This window comes from Haemaphysalis longicornis, unplaced genomic scaffold, assembly GCF_048455015.1.
Source record: "Haemaphysalis longicornis isolate Haplotype H1 unplaced genomic scaffold, Haemaphysalis longicornis Haplotype H1 scaffold_3, whole genome shotgun sequence".
In the NCBI taxonomy this organism is placed as follows: domain Eukaryota; kingdom Metazoa; phylum Arthropoda; class Arachnida; order Ixodida; family Ixodidae; genus Haemaphysalis; species Haemaphysalis longicornis.
The window spans coordinates 125,342,205-125,353,784 of NW_027526335.1; the positions used below are offsets into that span (position 1 = coordinate 125,342,205).

An 11,580-nucleotide genomic window follows, 5' to 3' on the forward strand; every position below is an offset into this window, starting at 1 on the left:
TGCGACAACTAATGATACGAAGGACTGGTCAGTAGCACATCTTCATGCAAAAACTCGTTGAAATATGCAGCGCGTGTTCTGTAATCTTGCTAGGGTGACGCTCAGCGGTTAATTAGAGAACCGAATTTTTGCAATGATTCTGCGATTACCATAATCAGCTTCAATTTCATTCACAAAAGTGGCTTGAATGGCCATTCAGTTTTGTCTACTCCTCTCGCGGCCTGTTAAAGTTCACGAAGTAATTCTATCTGGATACGTCAGAATTCAGTCCGTCGTATTGCCGTCAAATACGAGTGTACACTCTGTCCCACACTCAGTTGCACGCAGTTTACACCCAACGTGTTGCACTGTCAGGGCACCGTAAAAACACAAAGCAGGATCCCGCGCAAACGGGGCTTTCGTTGCGAAAACACATTGGACAGCCAATTGAGAGCACTAACAAACTTGCGACAACATGATCATTGGATTCAGCTTCGATGCGCAAAAGGAAGCTCCTCCCTATGACGACAAGATGGTGCTGTAGGCAACAGCGATGTTCTCCTATAACGTCTAGTTTACAAGTTCAAATTGGGTTCAAAGCGGCCGCGAAGACAAAATAGAACTTTTAATTTGAAAAAACTAGTCTGATAATTCCCTGAGCTCCGTTCCAGCCACGAAAGATGCCTTTTAAGAGAAAAAACACACAAGATATTGATAAACACGCAAAGAGATCCACAAGGGAGATCATGGAAGCTTTTCGTATTAGAAAGGGAGGAACTTCTTGTGTCAGCCAGCTATCTGTACAGTCATCCGATATCGAGATTGCGTTTTTGAAAGGAGTTTGATTGGGTTTTCTAGTTTTCACTACACGTGCCTGCGTGATTATTTGGTGATTACTCGCTGCTTTCTTATATAGATATTTCTTTCGTTGATATGTATTTTCCAAATTTATCGATGCTATCCACGTTTTGGTGATTTCGTTGATATGTATTTTCCAAATTTATCGATGCTATCAACGTTTTGGTGATGACGCAGAATCATGTTCTTGTTCTTTGTATATATGTTCGTTTTTTTTTCAAAATAAAATTTAGTTGCTAGTGCGCTTCGTCATGTGTCTCTTCATTGGTCTTCGTGTCTAAGTAGCGGTTTTTCAATCATGAACATATACGAACAAGCTCAACTGGCAGCTCTTCTAAGTATTGAAAAAAAAATTGAAATTTCGCACTGCAGCGACGTAATATGGCAAGAGTGACATAATTTGGGCCAGCCCTAAAATCATACTTAACAATGGGTTAACTGCGCATTGGCATTCACGTGATACAATCAAGCGGAAATAGACGCCCTTCTAAAATTGCGCAGTCATGCTACCTGTGGGTGGATTTGGCCGACGGCCGCAGATCGCACAAGCAAGATTTTGTGACGTCATAGAGATGTCGCCCGACAGGGACTGATGACGTGATGAGACGCCACTGCTCCAATGTGTTTTCGCTATTATTTCCTGAAGTTCGTAAATAATTTCGTGAATAATGAAGGGACAGAGCAGTCTTTTGAACAAACCAAGCTTGCATTATGTCATCTCGTTGCTCCTCTGATATAGTCGCAATGCTGCTTTTGCCAAGACTACACTAGAGATGTACCGTTCCAGAGACTCACCCAGTCTTCGTTGCTGCATCCTTGCAGGACCCGCGGCTGCAAAATGAACAAAATGTGACACCCTTACTTGACTGCTCTTAAAGCGCGCTTTCTATCGCAGCTTCTAAATTTCATAATTTTTTTTAAATTGAAACTAGTTCCACCCAGCGTGAAATCTGTCGAAACAGCGGAGCTGTTGTTCCCTTGTGTCGGCTCGAACGTCAATGGGCGCTCGCCCGAGAACGGCAGCGCCGTCACCGCGCAAATTCTACGATTCGGTCAAAGAAATCTGCAGGAAAACGTCAGCGGCAGGAGGCTGCCTCCCCGCTCCCTCCCTTTGCGAAAAGGAAAGGAACCCGCCCTTGCGAGACCACTACACCCTCTATCGGTGGCTCTGGGAAACGATTTCTGCGAGGCCTCATATAGGTCTTGGAACCTGCTTCTACCTGTGCGTGACGCACGACCTTCAGCAGACTTGACAAATGGCTCCACCTACAACAGCTCCGCTGTTAAAACGCGCGCACAGTTTAAACGATCTGGCATGCGTAATAAATACTGCACAAGATAGACACTGCTTACCGTCCCCGTCCTGCAGCCTCGCTGCGCGCTGTTTCGGGGTCAGCATTCCCTCAAGCCACCCCGGAAGACACTCGAGCGCAATATCCAGCATCAGCGTAAGGAGACCGAAACAGAGTAGCGTAGCGATAAAATCGTTCCTCATAATCCGCACTCTTCTTCTTCTACGGCATCCCTGTAGAGCATGTGTGAGCAGGCGAACGTGGCGGTGATGGTGGGGATGACGGCGACGATGACGATGGGGGTGACGATTATGATGTGGTACATGCCCAATCATAAAACCGGTATCCAGAAAGAAGGCTCTTTTTGTAAGTTGTTCAGCAGCATCACGCTGTTTTGAGCGAAATGAAACTGAAAAAAATGTCTATTTAGGTTAGGTCATGTAAGGTTAGGTCAAGTTTAGATTTAGATTAGGTGTAGGTTAGGTGAGGCTGTGGTTAAAGTATGTAAACTTTACGTTACGTTATAACTAGGTTGCTGAACCGGTACCGAACCAAATCGAAAACAGGAACCGAACCGGTGCTAGTGATGGAACTGAACCCCAACCCAAGCCGTTATTTTTGAGCGCGCTGAACCGGAACCGACACTGAACCGAAAAAATAAATAACGGTTACCAGTGCACGTCGAAACGGTTCGGCCACCCTGAGTTGATAATGCGCTGTCAACGCTATTCGGGGCTTCTGTGTTTCACGCACCTCCAACTTCGCAACTTCTCACGCACTTTCCCCTATCAACGCTCTTTTCATTGTCCCAACGTGATGAAAGGTATGAGCACCAATGTTTCAAAGGTATGCTACTGCTGGTAGCGCGAGCAGAGTGCAAGGCTGCGCAAATAAAATTTCGCAGTCTCGGCAGCTTTTCACGGTATGAAACATCGACTTTTCCCTCCTTCGCTGCGACTGTGTAATGGCAATCCGACCGAAAGACTGCTGCACGGCGCAACGACGAAGGCCAACAGCCAAAATGTGCATATTTGTTGCATTTCATACTTTTCTTTCAAAAGGTCGCACATCTGGAGAGCGTAAACACTTGCAAGTGCGATCCTCAAAAGCTACTCGGTTGCTGACCATGGCTGCTGACCATGCACAAGGATGTGGGCTCAATCACCGCACCCGCATGCCGTTTTTGAGATGTAAATGAAAAACTAAATCTTCCACGTGTAGAGATTTCGACGAACGTAAAGATCCCCGGGTGGTCTAAATTGCTCTGCAGGCCTTCAACTTACGGAGCGCATCATAGCACCGGAGTAGCTTCGGGGAATAAAACAAGCCAATATTGTTTGACAGGTGTGTTTCCACGGGTCCATCTCGTGGTTTTAAATTATTTCGCGCCGAAATCCCACACGAATAATTTCGGTTGTAGTTTTTTTTTTTTTTTTTTTTTTTTTGCTGCATTCAAGCCATCGAATAAGCGAAAAGCTAGATTTTGCTCTAGACATCCCATCCTATGTCCAACCCTTAGTGCACCAAAACTGTCATCACGGCGAATACAGCGAGCGCCGTGGTGCCTGGTATAATCGTCAGTTTCTGAGGATACGTAGAGCGGACAACTTGGCGCTTTTTTAACAGATCAAAATAGTGATAACAGATATAGCAGAAGAAACTATTAGCATATGGCACGCACCTTCTCCTTTTGCAAGAAACTTTATCCCCCGACCTTCCACACGCTACGTATCTCGTCTTGCACAAAAAATGGCACTAAGGAAGTAAACGGCACATGCATAAAGGCAGGCCGGTCACGCGTTATTCCATTTGCCCAGCGATAATTCCTTGAGCTTTTTCTGCGGTTTTGTCTTTTCAGGGACGCTTTGTTTTCGGACATGCGCTTCACTGACTAGCCTAACTCACTACTCTGCTGCTACTGCTACTGGTCCCGGTGCGAGGGGGGGATGGATACAGCTGCCGACAAATTAAATTGCGCCCCCTCAAAAGAGTTTCATCTCATGCTTTACGAGTCCCTCCCCCTCCTCTCCCTCTATCCTTTACTCCCCTCCGCCGCCCTTGGTTGTATGCCGGTGAGCTCCCTGCTGAGCACTATGATGTCCCTAGTGCACTTCATTTCCTTCTCCTTTCCCTCCAACCTCAACAACGACAGCCTGATCACCCTTCAGTTTGTAATCTCATAATCTATTATAACATTTTGCAGATTAGTGTAGAACGGGAGTGGTGGACAAGCGTAAGGGAGACGTATCCGTAGTGACGTACACGTCAGTAACAGCTATGTCAAAATGCATCCCAGTGATCAGAGTAATAATGAGTGAGTAGGCGTTAACTGATTCATTGATTATAGGGTTTAACGCGCCGACGCAACGCAGGCGATGAGGGGCGCCGTAGTGGAGGGCTCTGGATTAATTTTGACCACCTGGGGATCTTCAACGTGCGCCGAAATCTCGTACACACGGGCGTTTTTGCTTTCCGCCTCCATCAGAAAAGCGGCCGCCACGACCGGGAATCGAGCCCGCTACCTCGTGCTCAGCAGCGCAACGCCTTAGCCACTGAGCCACCGCGGCGGGTAGTGGGCGTTAACTAAAGCTCGCTTTAAACAAAACTGGGCTCAGACCCTCGAGTAAGGGACTGCTAACAAATTATCCTAGATAGCCAAACAGTAGAATTCCCGGGCAGCATTTACGTGGCTGCTGTAGGATATTTAACACTAAAACTGATGAAAAAAATTCTCCGTTGGGATTTAAACACGTCTTCGGCTAAGGTACCCGGAGGGAACTCGACGGTACCCATGCCTAACTTTAGGGGCTTAACGTTCACTGTGATCGGTCATTCCAGACAGATAGGAGATTGATTGATTGATTGTAGGGTTTCACGCGCCGACGCAACGCAGGCGATGAGGCGCGCCGTAGTGGAGGGCTCCGGATTAATTTTGACCACCTGGGGATCTTCAACGTGCGCCGAAATCTCGTACACACGGGCGTTTTTGCTTTTCGCCTCCATCAGAAAAGCGGCCGCCGCAGCATATAGGAGATGGCATTTTCAACAAAACAAAAAAAAAGGAAGTGGGTAAATGTGTATCTCACAGACAGTTATGACCCTTGTTGGTTTTAAGTAGTCTAACTAGGACAACACAAGGGTTGGGCGGGAAAGTAGCCAGTAAATCGTCACTACTTCCTGTGCTTTAAAGAGAAAGCATTCTTAGAGGGACCAATGACGTCCTGTCAAAAAACTAACGAATTTCCCCATAGACCGGTTGGTCGACCGAAAAGCTCTCATAAGATCTTTGGACACACGGCACGTGTGTGAAACCGGGCTTCCATTTTGTCAAAACGTTTACTTTGAAATCGCAAAAAAAAAGGAACTGTTCTAGATAAGACAATACATGCATATCAGTCATGAAGAAGCACAATAGTATACCTTTATCTAATAAACCACGTGTAGGTATGCATTTCGATCATTCGTAGATGCGTTTACTTAGTGCACAAAAAATCTTCGCCTGGGTTCATTTTTCAACAGTGCCTTTTTGGTTTGGATGTTGGAAGATTCGACGATCCACTGGACGGACTGTCAGCGGTGGTTGGGCGCACTTTTATGCAAGGTTCTGACGCACTTTTGACGCAGTTTTTATGCAAGAAAGCTGTCGTGCATCTCTAAACTTTTTAAAAGAAGAAATGGTACGGCTTCTTTTTTAATATCTGGCCTATTTGCTCACTGTGTTTCTCAAAATTGTGCAACTTTTATTTGGAAAAAGCAGCATTTTAAATGCTCCAGAATTGTATTTAGTTCTCATGGCTGCTTCAAACCGAAAAATATTTTTCTTTCCACTTCACAAATAATTTAACTCACCGAACCAGTTCGGGAACCGGTTCAGGCTAGCAAACTGGTTCCCGAACCGGTTCGGGTAGTGACTTAGTTGAACCGGAACTGAACCTGTATTTTGCTCGGTTCGACATGCTGGTTAGAACAGCCATTTTAAGTATAGGTGATGCGCAAGAATAATGGCAGAAATACCTGCGGACATACTCACCCTCAAAACCATACCTTTCCCTTTTATTTACACTTCCACGGCATCACGCAGCAATGAAAGAAAGCCTTCGTGCTGTGGCCCCCTAATGTCCCCACTAGAAGTCGTGGCTTTACGGGTTTGGGACTTGCACCCCGGGCGGGCTCCATGCGTGCTCAACGCAGTTAATCGAGTAGGGTGACAAAAACGCCGGGAAGGTATTGCAGCTTCTTTTTCGCACACGAGGGGCTTTGTACTAGGGTTCAGCGAAAGATAGGGCCGGAAAAAGAGCAGCGACATGCAGCCAATGCGACTTCTAATTGACTACAAAGCCTGTTAGAGCGATAAACATGGTTGGCACAGTATTAGCAAAGTATGAGCAACGTCGCGTTGTGGTCGTCTGACGCCGTAACAAGACGTGCGCTCTGAAAGTCCTATAAAGTCTACAAGGGAGAGAACCGGCATGCTCACACATTCTTCAGGATCCACCAATGAATACTGAAATATTTTTTTTACTCTCGAATTTATTCTTTCAGTCAAGCCTGTTACGAGTAACTCCGGCATCGTTATGTTGAAAGGCGCGCATCGGCGAGAAGCCGGGTTTCCTTTCTGTAAAAAAGTTTATTGAGGATTGTATTTGAGATTTGCAGACGTGCTTTGCCGCCCTGCAATTGCCAACTTTTCGTATCGCAGTTTCCGAACCCAGATTTTAACCAACCCTTGGCGAGAAAAGTTCTCATCAGCCTCATTTTCAACCTAATAAAAACCATAATTTCCCATTGTACCAACGTTTTAATAACGATGCGTCAGTTATACGTACTGGTGTATAGCGAAACTTAAAAAACTGCGACGCGCACGCCGGCGTATAATCAGCACGTGGCTATTGTACACTACGAATTAGTTCAGCTCGTTGTTATTGTACACTACGAATTAGTTCGCTGCGACCGCAAAAATTAGGCGAATTAAGATTAGTAGGCGTGGATTTTCTGAATTCTTGTCCTGTGGGAGAAAATTTAGCATCCGAATGCGTCGTCCAGCCTCATCTTCTTCGGCACCGGCTCGTCGTCATTGATGAGGAAGTCGTTGACGATGTTGAACGTCTGCCGGATCTGCTCGGGCGTCTTTCCCTTGATCATGTTGGCGATCGTCTTGCTTACGACCTCCAGGAGGCCCTTCATCTGCAGGTAGTTGGAGGTCATCAGCAGCTCGAAGATTGTGCTCAAGTCCACCTTGAGGAACGCCGCGTCCCAGTCGCCGATGTCGTCGGTCCGCAGCCGGCCCGTCTCGTCGAGCTTGGACTCGTCGTCGTCGGGCAGCGGAGGCGGGTCGTCCTTGTGGTAGGTGGCCCACTCGATGACCTTCTGCAGGATCTCGGACCGGACGTTCGGCAGCGGCACGATCTCCTCCTCTCCGCCGCCGCCGTTCAGCATGCCCATGTCCTCAAGCATGGTCTTGATGGTGCCGGACACGAGCGCGACCTGCAGGTCGACGCTGAAGACGACGCCGTCGCAGCTCTGCAGCCTGACGACTGCCATGTCCCTGGAGGCCCTGAAGAGATGGGGAAAAATGGCGCACGGACACCGTTAGTCATCGAGCCGACTACAGTATAAAATAACGCTAGCCAAAGCTGAAAGCTCGTCTTGCTACGCATTTTTTTTGTGTGTGCGAGGCGTTTGCTTTTTTTGCATTAGTGTTCAGATTTTGTTTGTTTTCCTTGGGGTCGCTTGCAGCATGTTTTTTTTTTTTTTTTTACCTTCTGGTTAGTTCTGTCGCGGACTTGCTGCTTTCGCTCGTCTGTTTACTTTTGTTTTTGCCGGCTAGTTCGTTGCCTCGAAATAGGCATATTTGTTACCTTGAATGCTTGTTTCGCTGCTTCTCTGCGTGCGTACTTCATTTTCCTTCGTAGGCTTTCGGGGCACAATACGTCAGCTGGATCATAGCTGCCATGCAAAGCTTATTGTGTTGAACGACCCTTTGCTTCAATCTCCCGCAACATCCTGGCACCCGAATTTGTGCGAGGCGTTAGCGGAGCCCAATAGCCGGTTGAGAAGTCAACCACTACTTTTCCCAGAGCAAAAAATAAAGCAGTCATGTTTGGAGTTAAAATCACGCAGAATCACACAGGACAGAAATGTTTAATAAACACTGAAAAAAGAATTAACCAATCCTTTTCACTAATCCAATGTGTCCAAAACGAAACTTCTTGCAGTCCTTTAATTTGTTTAAATATGGGGAACACATTTTGTACACATTCACATCACGAACCCCTGCCACACGCACGCCCGTGCGCGCCTGATGAGAACACCAATCATTATCAACACCAGTGTCGCTATCGGCTCTAGTATCGTTGCTTCTAGTGGCCACAGTTATTGTTTTCAAGAACGCCTTAGTTGGCGTACTGCAAGCCGCCATGCGTCTGTCTCCCCGACGGGCTTCATGCGCGCCGCAGAACCACTGAGGAACCGGCCGAAACCCTTTTCCACCACAACGCTCGGGCGGCATTTTTTTAGGGTGATTGGGAACTTCAGTTTTCAGCGCAAACTTATACGGACGAGTATAGATGGGGCCATGCGGCATTGATTTTTGTCCAGAAGGAAACAAAAATGTCCACACGCAATACTCAGTCTAAAATCATATCCAGGATACCCAAAAAAACTGACAAGAATTTCTGTCGTACGACAAAAACTTTGTTGTTACAACAGAAGTCCTGTTGTTACGGCAACGTCATCTGTTGTTACGACACACATCTCTGTCGTAACGACAAAATAAATTTTCTCAACGACAAACATTTCTGTAGTCCAACAGAAGTGCCATTTACGCTACTCTTCACAATGGGCAATAACATTCCAACGACGTGCAGCTACTGATGGAACAATAGGATGACGACAAGACCGCTTTTCGGAACGACGAACATAAAAATCAGGACAGGAATACCACACACGAGAGAGCATCAGAATCCCTACATGACAACAATACAAGACGGCAGTACGACACGCGAAAATACGACAGACTACAGAAATATTTCTCGTCGTTTCTTTCGGCTGGGTAGGGCACAACGTCAATGGCACGCTGTACTTGTGCAGCGTTTCGTAGACATTGTACCCCATTGAGTGGTCTTACAAGGTCTATTACAGCGTAACACGAGGTCTAACACAGCCAAAAATGTTAGCACTGGTAAACTTGACAAAAACCATGTTTGATCACATTCTCTACAAAAGCAAATTCCTTCTCGCGTAACGTTACAATCGCACGCCTGACAAAACTGCTCTCTGATTTTTTATTACTGTAACAGGTCTGAATCACCACCCTGGTAAGTTTTTCCAAACGCCGCGACAGGATGTATACTTGTCACAAAACACTCGATTACCCCTCACTTGTGTGAGTACCGCAGTGCCAAGCAATGCGCGAATACGAATCGCTTTGAAGTTTGAACTGAGTCTTCGGTGTTCCATGAACCGCACATCAACACACCTACCATATTGGCTAATGTACACACGGGTAATGTACAAGGCTAAAAATACATAACGTCCGAGCCGCATGAAAGTGAAGACCAAAGGAATGACCGACATTGCCCCCGCTGCCAGCACTCTGTGGGGACATCCTCGCATCTACCTTTTACCTACCCTCACAAGCTTGGCGGTGACGCAGCAGTAGACGTGCGCGAACGAGCCCTCCTCACCTCGTGAAACTTCCTCGGGATCCGCGCCGTCGACGCTGCCTACGTCCTCAACGGGGGCGGGGTCCTTTCCTTCCCGGGAAGATCCACACCGGCCGCTGGTGCCAGCGCCTTCAATGTTTCTACCCGGGGCTGGCCGCGCGTTCGGTTGGTTGGTTGGTTGCCTCCCACCATGGCACATACCCACGCGGGGGATTGGCCAAAAAGTTTTGTGCCTAATGAGGATGTAGCCTATATTATTTTAGATCCCAAAATTTAGAAAAGGAAATACCCAACAGAATTTTTTAAATATGTATAATAAGAAAGTAAATGAGGTATGTGTGAATGTTTAGCTGGCTAGCAGGAAAACGTGCCTGTCGCCACAACATAAGAATGGAGGGCCGACACAACATCCCTGTGGCAGACTCCTAGGGCGGAAGCGCCTAGTGACAGGACCTCGTAACTAGATAGCGGAAGGTTAAGGCGTCTAAAGGTTGACTCCAGATGCGTGCGTCGCATTGGGGAGAAGCTGCGGCAATTAAATAGGAAATGTTCTAAATTCTCCAGTTCGTCGCAGAAAGGACATTGCGGAGATGGAGCCAGACGAGATTTATAAAGATAAAAATTTAGTGGGGGAATTTTGCACCGAAGTTTAGTGATTGCTACCTCGCATATCCTTGTTTCACAAAACATTGGCTTCCATGCATGACGAAGGTGGCCATAATCTCTAGAAGATAGAAGGGCGTCTTGCTTATAAGCCTGGAGTAGCTGTAGACGTTTAAATCTCGCCCCGAATAGAAAACTGTCATTTGGACATTGCACGACCACAGGGCCACCAAGAGACATGCTGGCTAATTGATCAGCCACTTCATTGTATGAGATTCCTGCATGTCCTGGAACCCACACTAGCCGAACCTCACAAAGCTGATGCGGAACAAATGATCGGAATGTGCGGATAGTTGGAGAATCTTTTTCGGATGTTAATGCGGAACACACAGAGAGGGAGTCAGAAAGTATAACTACATGGGAAAATCTATGCTGAAGTTTTTGAAGAGCTAAAATTATTGCCAATAATTCCGCCTGGAAAATAGGTGTGAAATCAGGTAATCTGATCGAAAAGGACCAATCGAGGTACTGGGAGAATATCCCGACTCCAGCTTTTTCATCAACTTGTGAGGCATCGGTAGCAATGACGATATGGGAATGAAGGGTTGACAAATGATCCTCCAGCAATCCATTTAGAATTCGGGCTGGCAACATCTTGGCATTCGGGGCGAAGATATTATCAAAGATTATTTCAACAGATGACACATTAATACAAGTAGAGGGGAACCGGAAAAGGTCTGCGTGAAGTGGCTGGAGCCATGACTGTACTAGATCCATCTGGGGTCTCTGGAACCGCGTCCACTGAATGCCTTGAAAAAGATCAGGCCTCAGACGGAAAATGAACTGGGCGTCATGCAGTGGGGGTTCAAACAATTTGACAAAGGTTAGTACGGTCAATAATTGGAATCTAAACTTCAGTGGAGGAAACCGTGCCTCAAGGTGTAAAATAGGGTTAGCGACATATTTTGGCAGTCCCAAGCATAGTCGCAAAGCCATTCTCTCGACGATAAATAGGGGATTTAATTTGTACGCCGCACAACCAGAAAATAGGACGCAGCCAAACTCTAATACCGGGCGGACATAACTGCCATATATCATTAACAGTGTATCTCTACGCAACCCGAATTTGTGGCTACATAGCCTGCGGAGCACGCCTGCAGCTCTTTCTCCTTTAGTAGCAATAT

The 11,580-nt window shown here is 46.7% G+C and overlaps 1 pseudogene; it reads right to left on the reverse strand.

Moving 5' to 3' along the window:
- Positions 1 to 6,658: 6,658 nt before the first annotated feature.
- Positions 6,659 to 7,670, reverse strand: LOC144173417 (S-phase kinase-associated protein 1 pseudogene; annotated as a pseudogene).
- Between the last annotated feature and the right edge of the window lie 3,910 nt (positions 7,671 to 11,580).